The sequence below is a fragment of the Halichoerus grypus genome, chromosome 7 (genome assembly GCF_964656455.1).
Source record: "Halichoerus grypus chromosome 7, mHalGry1.hap1.1, whole genome shotgun sequence".
Lineage (NCBI taxonomy): Eukaryota > Metazoa > Chordata > Mammalia > Carnivora > Phocidae > Halichoerus > Halichoerus grypus.
Window position 1 is genome coordinate 43745208 of NC_135718.1, and position 18227 is coordinate 43763434.

Below are 18227 nucleotides of genomic sequence, written 5' to 3' on the forward strand. Positions count from 1 at the left end.
CTAGGGCGGGATTTGGTACGGAGCATGAAGGCATAGGGTCAGGGGATCCCAGTAGGGCTGGATGTACACTCTCTGGACGTGACTGTGAGGCCCATTTATCCCAGCCCAGGTAAGGTCTGGACGACTGTCCTCTGTGGTTGTGGGCCGCAGGGTGTACCCACCTGGCTGGAAGTTGGGAATCCCTTGCCACAGCAGTGGGCTCTGGGGTTAGTAGCTGAGGAGCCTGGGAGCCCGGGACAACATCTACTCTGAAATGTGGCCTTCCCTGTCCCCTTGCTCTGTCCAGGCCAGGTGTAAGGTGGCTGTCTCCGTTTCCTCTGACATGTAGATGGGATTCCTCCCCTATCTGTCTATGGCGCTGCCTGTCCCCCTAACCGAGGTACTAGGCAGGAGTCTGGGGCTGACACCTGTTTTCCAGTACCCATCTAGTTGGTACTAGTACCCACTTGTTCAGACTCCTGGGTTGTGATGCTGGCTCTTGGTCAGTGACACTCACTCACACAGGTGGGCAGAAGCTCCATCCCGATGTTGCCTGTCTTCACCCCATAGTACTCTCCTTTGCCATCCAGCCTGCCTCCTGGCTGAGTCTAGGTAGGGGACACAGCAAAGAATGTCTTCTCCTCCAGAAGAGTTTTTTCCTCTGTCATCTTCTGTCCCCAAGTGAAATTGGTCCCTGATTGGGTCTTTAAATTGGTCCCATTGACTGGGTCTTTAAAAGACTTTAGTGCTGTAATCTGTCTGCTTTGGTATCTGCTGCCGAGTGAACAATTTAGGGCAGAGACCATGTCATGCATAGGTTTCTTCAGTATCTACACAGGGCTTGTCACATAGTAGGTCCTCAGTGGGTAGTTGTTGACCAGCTGAAGGTGTAACGGAATAAATGAATGCATGAAGAGGTCCCTGATGACGTCATGAGTCTTGCTTCCTGGTCCTAGTCAGCAACTAATCCTCTGCATGCCTTTGACATGCTTCCTCCCCACTCCATCCTTCCTTAAGTTGAGAGACTGGAGTAGCCAAGGGCCATCCACTGAAATGCCTGCTGAGCCAGGCAGGAGGCTAGTGTGTGTGAAGAGGCTGAGTGACAGGCAGCAGGGAGTGATGGAGACTGCCCCACATGGATACATGTTCATATCCACAGTGTCTCTAAACACTGAATACAACAAGCAAAATGGCTGCCTTTTGATGTGGAAAAGAACCTATTTTTCTGTTCTGCTCTCTTGTAACTTGACACCTCCCATCTTCTGGTTCACACTTTGCAAATCCTGAGGGGCAGTGCGGTTTGACAGACTAAACAACCGATAAGCCAAAGATCTTTTCTAGAGATGGAGCTGTTGATAACAAGTCTGCCAGATGCCTCTGGACCTGTCCACATGGTACGAGGTTGCTAGTAAACAGGCAAGGTCCAGCCACTGCTTGGGGCAGCAGACTAGAACGCTGGACACATTCCTACCCTAGAAATTTTATGATGTTTCCAAGGCGGGGAAAAGGGCTGTGGAGTCAGTCAGGGGAGTCATGTGGGGGGGTCCTGTGTGACCATTATCCAGCCGGAGCATGGCCTCTGCAGTGTACCAGAAGGTGGTCTATTCTTTTTTTTTTTAATTTTTTATTGTTATGTTAATCACCATGTATTACATCATTAGTTTTTGATGTAGTGTTCCATGATTCATTGTTTGTGCATAACACCCAGTGCTCCATGCAGAACGTGCCCTCTTTAATACCCATCACCAGGCTAACCCATCCTCCCACCCCCCTCCCCTCTAGAACCCTCAGTTTGTTTTTCAGAGTCCATCATCTCTCATGGTTCGTCTCCCCCTCCGATTTCCCCCCCTTCATTCTTCCCTTCCTGCTATCTTCTTCTTCTTTTTTTTCTTAACATATATTGCATTATTTGCTTCAGAGGTACAGATCTGTGATTCAACAGTCCTGCACAATTCACAGTGCTCACCATAGCACATACCCTCCCCAATGTCTATCACCCAGCCACCCCATCCCTCCCACCCCCCCCCCACTCCAGCAACCCTCAGTTTGTTTCCTGAGATTAAGAATGCCTCATATCAGTGAGGTCATATGATACATGTCTTTCTCTGATTGACTTATTTCGCTCAGCATAACACCCTCCAGTTCCATCCACGTCATTGCAAATGGCAAGATCTCATAGAAGGTGGTCTGTTCTGCCCAGTTTGCCCAGAAATCAGCTTGGAGCTGTCAGCAGAACGGGTGAGCACGCAGGGCTGTAGAGTGCATGTGGATAGCCAGGGATGAGATCAGTCCAGGAGGACCCAATCCTGAATGGCGGTGGGGACGGGGGAGAGACCTGGATCCGTCTAGTTTGGTAGAAGCAGATCTGTGACCACCATTCGGCTTCTATTTCAGAGCCAGGCACTTCTCGTTTTATTAGTCTCCCCAGTAGCCCACTGGCCGTCAGGCAGTGAGGCTCATTTTACAGGTGGGGAATCTGGGGCTCCAGGAGGTCACCTGACCTCCCCGATGTCACCCAGTAGGCACCTGACAGGCCCCTCATTTGAACCCACATCTGTGAAGCCTGTGCTCTGTCACCTACGCCACGTGTCCCACGCAGCCAGGGTGTTGCCATGGGGACCGCACACTTTCCCTAGTGACACCAGAGCCAGCTGCCACCTGGTCTAGGTTCTTCAGGGAGTCAATTAAGGGCAAACTAAGAGTTCAAGTTTTATAAATTCAAGTCACTTCTGGATGTATGGAATCCTCATGGGATCCCCAGTAGCCTTGAATAAACTTATTCATCAGACGTTCCCTGTAGACCCAATCTACCCTTCGAGGGTAAAGTTCTTCCACCAAATTTAAAAGCTCATGTTGCAACTTCTGGAGGTGACATTCCACAGGGGAGAGAGTGGGAAGGAAAGGTTTTGGCCTTTGGCCAGCCTCCAGCTCTGCATGGGAATCTCTGCTTGGGAGTGGGTCTCACGCTTTCCCTCACTTCCCAGAGGGAAGAGAGATGGGGCGGGCTGGGAGGGGGGGCAGGCAGGAGTAGGGTCCTCAGCTCCCTTTTGTGCCTCCCACTTTTGGCCTGGGCTGCTCTGAGGGGCTGGTGTCGCTGGAAGGTCCCTTTGGGTCATTGCCCATCCTACCTGAGGCTGGTCCCCCGTAGCCAGGGGCTCAGAGCTGCAGGGGCTGCATTCCTGCCCCACAGACAGCCTCCTCCTTTTCTCAATGGCTGGCTGTGTCCTCCTTTTATTTGTGTATATTAAGTGACTGGTCTTTCCTGCCCACAAAGAAGCTGAGGCTCCTGCTTTCCTGAGCATAAGGCTAGACTTGGTTCAGTGGCTGGACACACAGCCTCTGAATTGTTCTTCCTGGTTGACTCTCAAGCATGCACGTTTAGTTAGGTGTGAAGTTTTCTTTGCCTTTTCTGTCTGTGTGTTGCAGGGTGGGGTGGAAGGGGAAGGACTGGGGACAAGGATGTGGAATAGTCAGCTGTCCCACTGCTGGTCGTGGTGCCCCTTGCCGAGGGAGTTCCTGGTGAGGGTCTGACCCGGCACGGGAATGTTCACCATGGACCCGTCTCCATAGCCCACCCAGCCACCGAGTCTCTAAGGTCACTCCACTGCTGCTCAGAACCCCTCTAATTCCTCTCCTCAGTGCCTTGCCCACGGCCCTGCCTTAGTTCTAGCTCATTTCATCTCCTCCCAGTGGCCCTTCCTATCTGCATTCCCTCCTGCTTGCAAATACGTCTTCTCCAGCTGGAACTCTCCCCTAATTCAGCTCAAGCGTCAGCTCATCTTTTCCCTCCCTCTCTTGTGCCCAGCCCTCTGTTTCTGCCCCGGTGCTCACACCCCGGTGCTTCTCAGCCCTCAAGGACCGCATTTGTTCATGTCTGAGCCTCAGAACCTAGCACTGTCTGACCATTGTCCTCCCCCCGGGAGTGGGTGAGTGAGTGAATGAGCCAGCCCATGAACGCAGCCTCTGAATGGAAGTGAAAGATTTGGCCGACGACAAGGTAAGGGCTCTGGCTGGCTCTGGGACTGCTGTCCCCAGAGCCCCCTGCCAGAGAACCTCTGCCCACCAGCCTTGCTCCTGGTTGGCCTGGCACTCGCAGACACAGTGCTGGGGGCGGCGTGGGGGAGGGGCTTCTCACCTTGCTGGGAGAATCAGCTAAGAAGGTAGCTTTACAGAGAGATAAGCCTCTTAGACCTGGGCCATCTGTTCCCTCTGAGCCACAGCCCCGCAGCCCTGGCTCATCGTGGGCAGAAGTTCAGCCCTGGGGGGAGGGCAGGGAAGGCAGGGACTTCCTGAACCGAGCCCCTCTGTGTGCCCTTTGTGGGCCCTATACATCCATTTGTGTGCGGGAGCCTCATGTCAGCCCTCTGAATGGGTCCTGGGCTCTGCATTTTATAGAAAAGGGAACTGACTTGCCCAGGTCACACAGAAAATCCTGGGCAGGACTGGGACTTGAGTCCTGGTGTGTCGGACCAGGACCTTTGCTATTATTGTTAGTAGTGCCCACATCCCCTTCTCAGAGTTAGATTTTGCTGTGATGAAGGGCAGCCTGCAGCAGAGGCTTCGGGGCACAGGTCTCCTCTAGCAGAAAGTTGTGGCTCAGGCCCCCATTGCTGACTTTCTCAAACTGGGATGTGCCACGCATTTTGTGTATTTATTTATGTATTATTTGTGTGCTTGAGTGTTCTTTCCAGCAGACCCACATCAGGAAGTTAGGAAGGGGTTCCTTCATGGGCCATCAGACATGGGACGGTTAGAGGTTCTGTGTATCTCAGGACGACTGAGCCTCTACAGACTTGGTCGCTGCTCTTGGGGGCCTGTTACCCTGCACCCTAGTAGGCTCGAAAGTGTCTGGACTTGCAGCTGCCACATGTTACAGTGGAATTTTGACCGTCAGCACTGTAGGGGCCAGGTGGGGACTGAGACCAGGTGGGCTGAGCCTGAATAATTCTGAAAGTTGGTGGCACGATTGGGACTGGCATCTGGAATTCCAGAACTTTCTCAGGGCCCTTCCTGCCCAAGGTGAAGCCCTCCAACCTCCCAGTTCACTGCCATGAAGGTTGAAAAGGGTAGTGAAACCCACTGATGCCAGGGTCTTCCCTGGAGGGTTTTTTCTCTCTGAACTTTACATCTCTGAAGCCAGCATGAACCCAGAGAAGCTAATTTACTTGTTCAAGGTCCCACAGCAAGACAGGCATTCCAGAGTTTTGACTTTTGTATTCATGTTGTGGTTTTCAGAAAATTCTGGTTCAGGCTTTTCTAAAAGGCAGAATGAGCACAGTCCAACACGGCAGGCAAGAAATGTGTCTTCAAGAGAAGAGGCTCGTGGTTCATGGGCAGAAGCTTCCATGGGCCAAAGCTCTTCACATCTTTGCCATCACCCCCAGCTTCAAGAGGAGCATCCTAGGAGAACCTGAGACTTCTGGATGCCTCGGGTACTGGGCATGACGGTCTCAGCTGTGTGCATGCAGCCTTGTCTGGAGAGTATTACACTTGCGGGAGAGCCCCAGGTACCACCCAAATGCGGGACTCTGGCTTGAACTTACACAGTCTGCAGATCCTCACAAGGCGCCCTGGGAAGGGGCAGATAAGACAAGAGCCAGAGGGGAAGGCAGAGTGGGGGTTGAGAATGGAGAGAACACAATTAAGGTTCATTTCTAGGCACAAAGAGTTTTTAAAAATCAAGGTGAGAATCAGAGCTTATCTCCTTCCTGGAGACCCAGAAGGACACCTTTCATGGCAAACATGATTGGCTCAGTTTATTTTAGTCCCATCAGGAAGAAATCTGATTTACCGGCAGAAGATGGAGAGAAGGTGGCTTATGGGCTAAACTAGCTCCGTCAAGAGCACAGTCCACTAAAGTTGAGGGGTCTGGGAGGCCTGTTTGATGGCTACGGTAGGAGGGTCCGCCCACATGTCCTCGCAGGCCCTCAGACCCCTCGGGCTGTCTCCTCCCGAGAGCATGTTTCAGACAATGTGTGTCTCAGAGCTATGTTTGCATCTTGACAGACCAGTCCCACTTATGGGAGGAATAATCCACAAGAAAAAACCCTGCATGCATCAAACTGTTCTTTATAGTTTGGTTTTGGATACCAGAAACAAATTTCTGAAAACAAGCTGAATATTCTATGGTGGAGAAATAGTAAGTTAATAATGGTATCTTATGATGGAAAATGGTTAGCAGTGATAAAACCTGTGATTATGAAGACGAGGTAGCAACAGGTAGAAAAATGCTCATGGTGTAATGTTAATTTTAACATAAAAAAATGAGATACCATAAAATTAAACATGGCTGCATACAAAAAAAAGAAACACAAATGAATGGGAAGAGTTACTAAATTGCTGTGATGAGATTATTCTTTTTTTCTCCTTCTGTTTCCAGATTATTACTATGTGCAAGGTGGTGTGAGAGTTGACAACATAGAATCTGGAACCAGAGTGTTTGGATTCAAAGCCCCAGCTCTACCACTTACCAGCTGGGTGACCTTCAACCAGTGAAGGTCTCTGTGCTTTGGCTCTCATCTGTAAAACCTCTCTGTGCTTTGGCTCCTCATCTGTAAAAATGGAGGCAGTAATAGTACCTAACTCTTAAGATTATTGTGAGTTAGCAGATATAAGTGCTATACAATAATTGCTGTATAACAACTGGCTATAAAAAATAAATTTAATTATCATAACTTATTAATGGCCTCATATCTTAATCATAAATCAGTGCTAGTATTGGTGTGGTTTTTTAATTTTTTCTTCCTATTTGAAAGTGCTTTCATCTTCCAAATGTAATTGTCTCAGTTATATACAGTATAAAGTACTCTTTTCTATTAATATCATGTTGCAAGCATTTTTCATCAGCATTTCTGATGAAGGACCACGATTTCCTCAACACTGCTTCCACCTCCTGTCTGTGCCCCTCAGATCCCTAAGACTCTCTTCTCTGGCTCCTACAACAAATACAGCGGTTGACTTATTGCAAATATAGTTGCAATTCTCCACCCTGTTTTTGCAATGCAACTTTGTAGCTGCTTCCACCAAGATATGGGGTCTGTTTCTCTGCTCCTTCAATCTGGGCTGCCCTGGTGACTTGCTTTGGCCAAGTGAATGCAGTGGAGATAAAGGTGGGCCAGTTCTGAGGCCTCGAGAGGCCTTGGGTGCTCTCACTCACATAGGTGGAACCCTGCAGCTTCTGTGAACAAGTTTGGGGTAGCCTGTTGGAGGACGAGAGACCATGTGGAAGAGGGTCCAGGTGCCTGACTGAGACCATCCCAGCCTTGCAGATCACTGACCCCCAAACATGTGGGAGAGCCCAGCCAAGATCAGCAGAATGGTGTATCCGACCCTCAGAAGAATGAATGAGCCCAGCTAATAGTTGAAGAACTGCTCAGCTGACCTGTCGATTCATGGCAAATAAGAAATACATGTTGCTTTGGGTCACTGAAGTTGGGAGTGGTTTTTTTTTTGTTGTTGTTGTTTTGTTTTGTTTTTAAGATTTTATTTATTTGAGGGAGAGAGAGTGAGAGAGAGCATGAGCAAGGGGTGGGGGCATTGGGAGAGGGAGAAGCCGGCTCCCCACTGAGCGGGGAGCCCGACGTGGGGCTTGATACCAAGACTCGGAAATCATGACCCGAGCCGAAGGCAGACGCTTAACCCACTGAGCCACCCAGGCGCCCTGGGAGTGTTTTGTTATGCAGCTTTGGCTAATGAATATAATCTCAAGGAGCGAGGCTACTGATATGAGAGCCTCTGACTGATTGACCCACTGGACAGGATGGACAGGGCACCCTCTTCACCTCCTCCCTTCCAGGGTCCATGATACTGGCTCTGTATCCACCCAGGTGTCACCCAAAGGTGCCAAAACACTCAAGTCATCACACTGGTGATCCTCAATGGGTAATCTTTGTCTCTGTGGTTTGGGCCCCTTCCGGAAGACGAGGACAACCCCATGGTAGGGGAGGAATCTCTCTGGGCCCCTTCCACCCCGTCTCCCACTGTGGGTCAAGTAATTTTGTTTGTCTTCAAAACAGGGAGGGTGGCATGCAGCTCTGGGGTCCCAGGCAGTCTGTGGGAGGGGCAGGTACACGCTCAGGCTCCAGGGGTCTTCTAAAAAGACCTCCCCAGCCTTCCCCAGAGCTTCCTTACCAACAACCTCAGGACACTTGGATGGAAGGTGACCTGACAAAGGCCCCAGGTGGGTCCTAAACAGCTGTCATTCTGGCCCCCACCTCACCTTGATGCCCCTCGGGTGCTAACAGAGTTCACAAATTGAACACTCCATTATAAAAAAAATGCTGCTATAAAAAGAAAACAAAAATGCTGCTATGACATGCTGCTCTACAGATTTATACACACTTTTCAGATACTTTGGAAAAGCTTTTTTTTTTTTTTATTTAGCAAATTGGTAAATGTGGTAAATTCAGCAAATTGGCCATTCATTCAGCCCATTGATTTTGGATGTTGGTTTTGTGGAACTGACCCAGAGCCCTGTGCCTGCCACTTTCCGTCATGCCCACGGGCCTAGCACTGCACTTGCATATGAAGCTAGGCTCCGGAAAGACATGTGAGATTGAAGAGTCATCATGCTGGTGTATGTGTGTCGTAGCTGAGGCTGTCAGCTCGGGGACATCCTCTAGGCACACTCGGTTATTTTCTCTTTGGACAGACAGGTGCACAGACACTCTTATATGTCAGGGAACCCGAGTACAGAGGCCAAATTCCCCGAGCTTGGCACCTCCAGCCCCTCTGCTGTTGATTACGTGGCATTGAGTAAGCCCCAAGGTCAGGCCGGGGAAAATGGCGGGTGGAACCACCAAGCTTGGGCTTAGGCTTTGGTTTTCAGTGTGGAAATCGCTGGCCTCCTGCTTCAGGTGCCCTGGCAGGGCTCTGACTTCCTCCATAGCAAGAGCAGGATGTGTTTATGGGGTACTTGGTGCCAGGCTAACACCTGGCTTTATAGTCACGACCTCGCTGACTCCTTACCAGAGCCTGGCATGGTAGATTCTAGTATCATACCCTTTCACAGGTGAGGAGACTGAGGCTTAGCAGAGCTGGGTGACCTGCTCAAGAGCACGCAGCTAGCAGGTGGTGGAGTTGGGATTCCAACTCAGAAGTTGCTCTGCTTTGGGGAAATCTGAGGTCTTGGGCATGCACGCCTCTTCCTAAGCTCGCCAAACCTGCTCTCTATGCAGGAGGCAGTGTGTTGCAGTGGAAAGAGGTGGACAGATCTGAGCTCCTGGCTCTGCCTCAGAGTCTTTCTGAGCCTCAGTTTCCCAATCTGTAAAATGGGGACAATGTTTCCCTGGAGGTGGTTCCAAGGATTTAAATGAGATTATATACTAAGGACCCAATAAAAAGGTTTGTTTTGCTCTTTTTATTCAGAGTTGTTTGCAAATTTCTGTAATAGAATTAAAATAGATATATATATAATAAAATTTAAAAAATATATATGTGTGTATATATATATATATATATACACACACACACACTAAAGGAAATCCAGGGTCAACATGGAAGTCATGCACCTAGATTATTTTAAAGTGTTGAGTGACTAACAAAACAGCTGCCCTTGTACTGTGCACAAGGAGTTAACCTGGCTGTGTTTCCTAGGAACTGTGTGTGTATGTGTGTGCGTGCACATGTATGCATGTGTGTGTGTGTGTATGTGTGCACATCCTTAACTTCTTTTTACTGCCTGTGAGTGAGTCCATCCTGGGGAGGGGTTTGGGGATAAACTCACTCAGCAGGGAGGGACTCTACCTCTCTCTGCCTATGGTTTTGCCTTATTTATTTCATGGAAACACTGCCCCTCCTGCACGGGGCTGGGGCCTCAGTGGGGAGCAGAGCTCCAGTCAGACAGTCAGTGACTTACGCTCACCTGTCCTGGGCAGGTGCTTCGCACCTGCGTCCAATGTGTGAGAACTGGTTATTTTTATCCCGCCCCAGCTGGATGTGATGCCAGTTTGGAAGGAAGGGCTGTCAGCTTCTCCAAAGAAGTGGCCTGAGGCTAAGCGGTGCTGTCTCCCTCCCTCCCTCTCCTTCACACCCAAGCTCCCCTGGCACAGCAGTCCAGTAGTTGGCTGGGCGGCAGCTTGGAGGCTCTGACTCCGGTCATGGGCTCCCTGCACCATGGTCCCAGAGAAGCCAGCATGGCTGGGGCCTTCTCAGACCCCTGGGAGGGGCCTTAGGCTGCAGAGAGTGGGGGGCAGGGGCCCTGGATTAGTATCAGGCCTGCTGGCTCAAGGCTCGGCAGCTTTCCCCTGGGGACTCTGCCTGCCCCAGGCTGTGGGGCCCTCCTACCAAAGGCGAGCGGAAGTGTAGGAGTGCTAACTTCACACCCGGGCCTGGCAATTCCCATGCTCCAGCAGGCCCCCAGCCTAGGCCAGTGCTGGGAACTGCGGGCGTGCAGCCCCCCATGGGCCTGTCTCCTTCAGCATCCAGTGCCCCCACTCCGCCCAGGCCTTGTAGGAGAGGGCAGTCTTGTTCCTCCAGGCCTCACCCTGGCATGGAGCCCAGCTTTCCTCTCCAGCCGGGCTCCTGGGACTCGTGCTGCCTGCCTGCATCCTGGGACTCTCTGAACCTGTGAGTTCCATCCCCCTATTGGTCACTTTTCCTCATGTGCCAACTCACGAGGCCAGTCCTGCCTTGGTTAGTAGCTTCCATGAACACCTCCCGAAGACTCACCAGCCTCTCTGTCTTCCACGGCCCCCTCTTGCCCATCTCAGGCCCCTACGCCTGCTGCTTCCCTGCCCGAACCCTCTCCCCTCCACATTCCTCCTTCCGGCTCCTTGCCTTTCTTCAGGTCTCAAATGTGGCCTCCTCTGACGCCTCCCACCCAGGGTAGGGATGTTCCCAGTACCATTTTCAAATCGCATTCTGTTCTTTCTCTTGACAGAAGGTATTTGGTTCAAAATGATTACTTCTTTGACTTTTTTTTGGTGGGGGGAGGGGTCGGCTCCCCCCATTAGACTGGAAGTTCCACGAGGCCAAAGTCACATCTGTTGTGGCCCCTCTGTGCCAGGCACGGCTGGGGGCTGATCCACATATACCACCTGTCTCACAGCCTCCCCAGAACCTCTTCTTACCATCTGGACAGGGTGCGGTGCTTACCTTTCTGGGTTGTCAGGGCAGGGCTAGGAACTCGGGAACAGCAGAGCCTGCGTTTCCAGGGCTTGCTAAGATGACTAGAATTCTTTCTCCCTGAGGGTGGACACAGAGGGGCAGAGACCCTTCCTTAGCATGCTTAGGGACACCATGGGGTTGGATCTGTGAAGGAATGACTTGAATGAGCCTCTGCTCCCAGGGTGCTGGGGTCAGGAGTATTTATTCAAGGAAACTCAGGATGGGCCAGGCTATGGGAGGGCTGGGTGGGGGGGGCAGGGTGGGCCTGGAGGTGATTTTTTTTTTTTTTCCAGAAATAACAAAGTCAGTGTGGGCAGATACTGTCTTTCTCACGTTCCTGTCCAAAAAACAGGACCATCACTCAAAGTGTCTATGCCTGTTGACCTAGTAGTCTCCCTTTGGCAATCTAGCCTAAGGAAATAATCTTAAATACAAGACGTGTTTTATATACACATATGCTTTTTACCACATGCTTAAAATAGCACAACGTTGTGAACCATCTAAATGTCTAAGCATGAAATTCATCATAGCACATTCACTTGATGGCAAGTTATACCTCAAAATATTACTTAAAATATTACTAAAATAACACTACGTTGAAGCCTATGCCAGGGATGCTCCTAAATGGATTGGAAACTTTATGGGGAAAAGTATTTATCTTCAATGAGTTGTCATTAAGGTAATAGTGGCAACCTCTCACAATGTCCCCAAATTAGAGGTCTGACAGATTGCATTGCTTTGGACTGTGTTGATGAGGAATTCTAATCACTGTTTTCCATATTACATATGCAGCAAACGTTCATGACAGAAACTTTAGAAAACAAATACTTCCTATAATCCTACTGCTCAGAGATGATTGCTGTTGACATTCTGGTGTAAATGCTTCCAGAATAATTTCAATCATAAGGATTTTTGGTGATTATAATAATACAGTGATAAACAAAGAGATACAACATTGAACATATAGAGATACATTAATTTCAAAAAAATGCTTGCCTGCAATATTAAAAAGAAATAAAATGTTGAACATGGTTATTCTTGAGTCATGAAAGTACGGGTGTTTTTTGCCCCACCTATATGTCCATATCCCCAACTCCAATAAATGTTAAAATCTCTGTAATTGCTAAAAATAATAATAGTAATAATAATAATAAATGGGCAATGTCTAGAGGGGTAGGCAAGAGAAAAAGCTCAAAATAGCTACTTGAAACAATAAAGGCAGGAGAGCTAAATACTCATATCCACAGAGGTGCAAGGAACATCTCCCCCACTTGCAAACACACACAAGCATGTCTACCCACCCAGCACACACATGCTCACCCGGTCTGCTGCGTCTGCTACACGTGGTTGCCGTGCATAAGATCTGGGGATGTTCAGACTCAGTCTGCTAATTCATTCATTCATTTACTCAGCGCAAATGTACTGTCCTGCAAGCATGATACACCTACACGAGAGTGGCTCCAGCATTTCTAGCTTGGTAGGATTCAGGTGCATGAATCAATCTTGCCGGGAGGTTGTGTGCTTGCGGTAAACACATCACTTTCTACATAGCTTGTGTGTGTGTTTAGGGGAGCTGGGGCTGCAGATGTAGATTGGGGGGGTGCTGCCACTGTGGATAGAGGTGCTACAGATTTAGGAGTGACAGCTTGTCTTCCCGGGCCCAGGACTGCCTCCTGGGGGGCCTGCCCTCCCACATTTCCTGATTCCAACCTTCCCAGGCCCTGCATTCTGCTCGGGAGCCAGCACCCCGGGAGATGGCCCTACCTTCCACGAAGAAGATGCAGAAGCAGAGGAGCAAGATGCAGAGCAGCCTGGAGATGACTAGAAACCTCATGGTGGGGTGGCCGAAACCTCACGTCGTGGGGAGACAGCTGTGCCGGAAAGGTCCTCCTAGGGCCACCTCAGATGTTTATAGGGTGATACAGTAAGGTGTTTCCCAATGGGCAGGGCACCAGCAGCCTTGGAATTCTCATAAAAGGTAGAGTCAGCCGCTCCCAAGAGGAAAAAACTAGCTTTCCGAGAAGGTGAGAGTATTTAGTGAACTGTAGCACACAGAGCTATAAATGCCCAGCCCTGGGAACTCCCGGCACTAGCCTCGGTGGTCAGAGCAGGAAACTCCCATCAGGGAAGGGCCACTTCCCGGTGTTGAACGTTAACTTTTAGTGTCAGTAATCATGCCACCAAACAGATCTTCCTGTGCATTCCTAAGATGGGGCAGGGAGGGCCATAAAACCCTTCGAAAAGCCTCAGGGAAGAGTCTCAAGCAATCCATGAAATGTAGGGAGCAGAGAGCCTGGAATCAGATGACCTGGGTTTGAGCTCTTGCTTTGCCATCTAAGGGCAGTGTGACCTTGCACTTGCCATTAAATGTCTCTGAGTCTGCTTCCCATCTGTGAGATGGACACAAGCCTGAATGAGCACACATGTGTGAGGGGCCATGGGTGACACGGTGGATACTGATAGAGCTGTGAAGGAGGTGGGGCTGCAGCTGGACCTTGACAGATGTTTAGGATGAAATGAAAAGGCGCTTCAGGTATAGGATCAGCCTGAGCAAGTGTATGGAGGAAGGAAACATTTTACAAGGGCGGGCATAGGGCAGAGTCCACCATCGTCACCTACTCGCTGGACATATTCTGTGGGCTAGGTTGTGCACAGGGGACGCAGAAGGCACTGTGCCTGGCCCCAGGGAGCCTCTGTGGGTGGAGGCAGCCGTGCAGATACACAGAATTTGTGTTTGCCCTCGTGGTATCATGTCCATCTGTCCTGTGCCCTAATGAGTGTGCCCTTCTAACCAACCAACTGGCTATCTGGTTTCCAGTTTCCAAGGGCACAGGGGAAGATGCCAGTATCTGGTTCCACTGCCCGGGGTCTTGCTGGTTCCTGGCAGCCAATGCAGACATTCCCTGCTGCCCGAGACTGGCCAATGGGGCGCTTCACTGGCCCTCCTCTCTGGCCAGAGATTAGAGACACAATTTAAACCACATGCTCAGATAGCTTGGTGAGCAAATCGGTAGTTGGGGATGTTTTCTGAAAGTCAGCTTTTATGCATTTACAAAAACTGTAAAGCAATCCACCCAAAGAAACAGGTTGGGCCACTGGCCTTAAGGACCATATATCATGTCATGTGAGTCACCTGCCCAGCCCCTGCCTGATTCCCTTTCTAAGGGGTGTTCTGAGCAGGCGGTGGCCGTGCCGGAGGGTGTGGTCGGGAAGACCCTGGGGGCCGACCAGGGACAACTCAGGGGCTGGAGCCTAGGAGAGACTTCTGAGCAGCCAGTGTGGGAAAGAGGGCTGGGAAGAGGCTGGGACTGGTCCTGAGGCTGCACTTGCCAGCCAGCACCCTGTTCTTACTTAGATTGCACGTTACAGGTCCATAAACTCCGCACAGTTTCCTAAAGACGTTTCCTGAAATTGGAACTGCATCTGTGGTCCACATCAAGGACTATTACCACTACTTTATTTATTTTTATGTGAGGTCATTTGGGGTGCCACCATCAAGTTCTCTGCACAACAGCATACCTTTGGCTACCACCCACCCATTACCTGTTGTTGTTCTAACAGGTAATTTTTGCTCTTGGCAAACTATCAGCAGAGGAGAAAAGAGCAACCTCCTGCCCAAGGGGGCAGGGATTCAGCCAAATCTTAAAGCTGAACTCTAACTGCTGAGCAATGGTGCAGACATTAGACTCTCAGGCTAGTAGAGAGGGAGATTTGTCTGGATCCACTGGACTTGGGTAATTTTTCCCGGCCTCTCAGCCCCGCAACTGTGGAGTCAGAAACAGATGTTAGGTTCTCAACACAGCTTTTTTCTCACCACAGATCACAGATCAGGGCCAGAAGAACTGGCTATCTCCAGGCCTCTGTTCCTTATCCTCTCACACATAGAATTCAGATTTGCAAGTGTTACTGGGACCAATATGTTTAAATGGGAAGAATAGATTCAGATGTCAGAATTCCACCCTGCTTTGTAAATTCTTATGAAAACTTACTGAAGCAATTTTGGCCCCCCACTAAGTTAAATAACACAGGGCATAAAGTTCCACCCAATCCCAGAGATTATCCAGAGACAATCACTGTTCACAAGTTTTCACCTGCTTTTTTAACATTTCAAACATAGCTATCAACTTCCTACTTTAAAAAAGGAAGAAACACCTTTGGCTCTTTAGAATATTTGAAATCTCATGTTGAGTTGAGAGAGGTGAAAATGAGAAGCATTTTAACAGGAACACTTACCTGTTAGTTTTAAGCATATGCAGTTTGGGTACAAAAATAGTAAGATTTAAGGCTTTGAATAATTTCTAAAGATGATTTTCGACACTTGGAAGCCTTCCTGAGAAGGCTCCAGAGACACATCTAACATGCAGGGGAATTTACAAGGAAGAAAAACTTTTCAAGTCAGATTTATGATTTCTATAGTCAATTAGGAAAATGCCTGAAGCGTCTCCACCCTTTACAGGTAGAACATTTTTGGCCGGAGTCCCCATACTTCACTCTTCACCTGTGTGACACTTTTCTTTCAAAGATGTTTTATGAACCCTCTAGTTGATCAGAAATGACTCTCCTTCCTTTATTTGCTTAGCAAACTGCAGATCAGTTTATAATGGAGAAGCCAGACACTGCAGTGATCCTTCAGTTGTCTTATTTAATCCTCCCACCCCCCAAGCTCAGGGAGGCAGGCACTGAATTTCCAGCTTGCAACAAGGGAAAGTGAGGTTTTCTTTCATCTCACAAAAAGACTTGTGGTAACTTCTCATCTGGAACCAGGTCTGCCTGACTCCAAAGCTGAGGTTCTTTTCTAACGCTGCTTCCATGAGAGCTCACAAGTAGCTGAAAATAACCCACGTTGATATTTAGCTTACATGCCACCCCCAAATTGTACAATAAACCAATAGCTTCCTCTATGTTTTACGGTTGATCCAAACTTCCTCGTAAGCCTCCAGCTCCCTGGGTTTTGCCTGCCTCCTGCTACTGGAATAAGGCTGGCAAATCCAGGGTCTGCCCCTTCCACCCCTGCCGTCCCTGGTCCCCTGGGTTCTCACGGATGCCGTGCATCCTCCAACTGTCCCCTCCCCTTGGGTGTGGGCTGCCTACCCGTAGCCATGGCTGGTGGGCTACCCTGCCTCACCATGGTGGCCAACAGCGGGCCCGGGCTCCTCCACGGAAGTCATGCTGGAAGGTCACCTTTTCCACCCACCAAGGCACCTGGGGAGACTTGCAGGCACCGTCTTCTTTTATCCTGTGGCCACTCATGTTGGTACTGGCATCCTTGGGAAGCCACCATCTGATGGGAATAGTCCCTTGGCTGCCTTCCTGTCCCTGTCTCTCTGTGTCTCTGTAGCTCCTGGCCCTTTGCCCCCATCACCTCACCCCTACCCTGTGATTTCAGCCTGGAGTGGGGGACCCAGGACTCCCGTCTGCGATTTCCATCTTCCTCCCTCCCCTACACTCTAGCACTGCAGGTTCCAGGCTCTAACCAGAGCTCTGCCACGTTTTAGCTTGTGTGACCCTGGACAAATTGCTCAACTTTTCTGTTTCTCAGTTTTTCTCTTTCTCAGGAAAGGAGTAGCTGAAGCTGGAGAGAAACGTCCTTTTGATGAGAGGGTAATGTGAAAGTGTGCTATATGAAAACAATTGTTCGATTGGGTGGCCCATTGCCAGGAGAGGGGTGCATCGCTTTCCTTCCCTTTGTCAACAGCATCCTGTTTCCAAAAAATACCTTCCTCCTGTGTTCAAGGATGTAGGATGCTTCTTTAACGCGGAACAATGGTTGCCTTTTGTTGTAGTTCACGGCAAATTTAAAAAAAGCACACTGAAATTCAGGTCTAAATGACTAACAGCGGGCCTGTGTATAAATGTGAAGTTTGACCAAGAGGGTTGAGGGCCGGGAGAGCAATCGCCAGAGACTTGGGCAGCGGGGGCGAAGACGAATGCCAGGTTGGCCACTTCTGCCAGCGCTTAGAGTTGGGGAACCGCAGGCAGAGCTGCGTGGGCCCTGCTTGCTGGCGTCTGTTCTGTGCTTTGCAGGTTTGGCGGCAGGCTTCCCAGAAGAGAGGTGTCTCCTTTCTAGATCCTCACCCCCACGTCCAGCACCACCAGGACAGGGTGGATGAGCAAGGTGCAGCTGGAGCTCTGCCGTCCTGGGGTAAACTTCAATCCCGTTGTTGCAGACACAGCATGGGCAGGGCTACGGGGACCTTGAAGGCTCTGGGTCCGGTTTGTCTGAGAAGAGATGTGCCAAAGGTCACAGGGTGGAGAGATGTTCTGCTTTCTGGGTCTTTCCACTAAGTTCCTAAAACCTGAAAATCTTCTTTTAAAGTGTTCCGTTGCACTTTCTCTTCATATGTACTTTCCGTTTTAAAAAAATTACTAGGGGCAGCTGTAATATACTGACAACAGTTTCCTACCAAATGCCCGTTTTTTCTGCTGCTCGGAATTAACAGTGAAAATCTTGTCATAATTTCCAACTTCTTTGTAAATGACTCCTCTACTGAAATGCAGTAGTGAGCGGATCTCCATCTTTTCCGAGGCACCCAGTACGGTAAGGGAGACAATTTGTGAGCACGCAGAGTCACAAACACATTTGGTTTGCAAGCAGAGAAGGATTCCCAGCAAAGTAGGGCAGGACACCTCCCATGATGCTGCATGTGGGGGCTGCCCAAGCATCCCCCTTCCCACAGAAGCGAGGAGTCCCCTCCGGCCATCAGCCCTCTGTGCTGGGGGTGTGGACACCTACATTCTTGTGGGCACTCACACAACTGCCCCCTTTCCTCTGAATCCCATAGCAATCCGTATCCATCTGGATAATGCTTTCGTAGTTTCTAGAAAATGACCTCACAATTACCTTGGGTCATTAGTTGCTATTTCTCACATTTTAACTACATGGTACCTAATAGAGGGTTCAATAAACATTTGTTGACTTGATCTCTTAAAAAGAGTGACTTGTGTTTGGGCCCTAAATTCCCCACCAGCAGTTAAGGGCTTCTGCCTTCAGCATTCACTACTCAAAGGTCAGCAGGGCTAAGAGCCTTTGCTATCAGATCCCTCCTGGCTACCACACGCTGCCTCTATCCAGCAGATGCTGTTTTATAGACTTTCAAGCCCGGCTGTGATGCCAGGGAAGAAAGTTTCTCATTCATCCTTGT

General features: G+C 49.7%; 2 long non-coding RNA genes across 2 annotated transcripts; one reads left to right on the forward strand and one right to left on the reverse strand.

The window, feature by feature from the left end:
- Positions 1 to 3789: 3789 nt before the first annotated feature.
- LOC118543182 (uncharacterized) lies at positions 3790 to 6474 on the forward strand. The gene is made up of 3 exons (XR_004920959.2): positions 3790 to 3976; positions 5215 to 5486; positions 6359 to 6474. It is a non-coding gene; the product is annotated as an uncharacterized LOC118543182 (long non-coding RNA).
- Positions 5415 to 12965, reverse strand: LOC144382460 (uncharacterized). The gene is made up of 3 exons (XR_013449444.1): positions 12850 to 12965; positions 11074 to 11163; positions 5415 to 5549 (listed from the first exon to the last, which is right to left on the reverse strand). It is a non-coding gene; the product is annotated as an uncharacterized LOC144382460 (long non-coding RNA).
- Positions 12966 to 18227: the final 5262 nt, after the last annotated feature.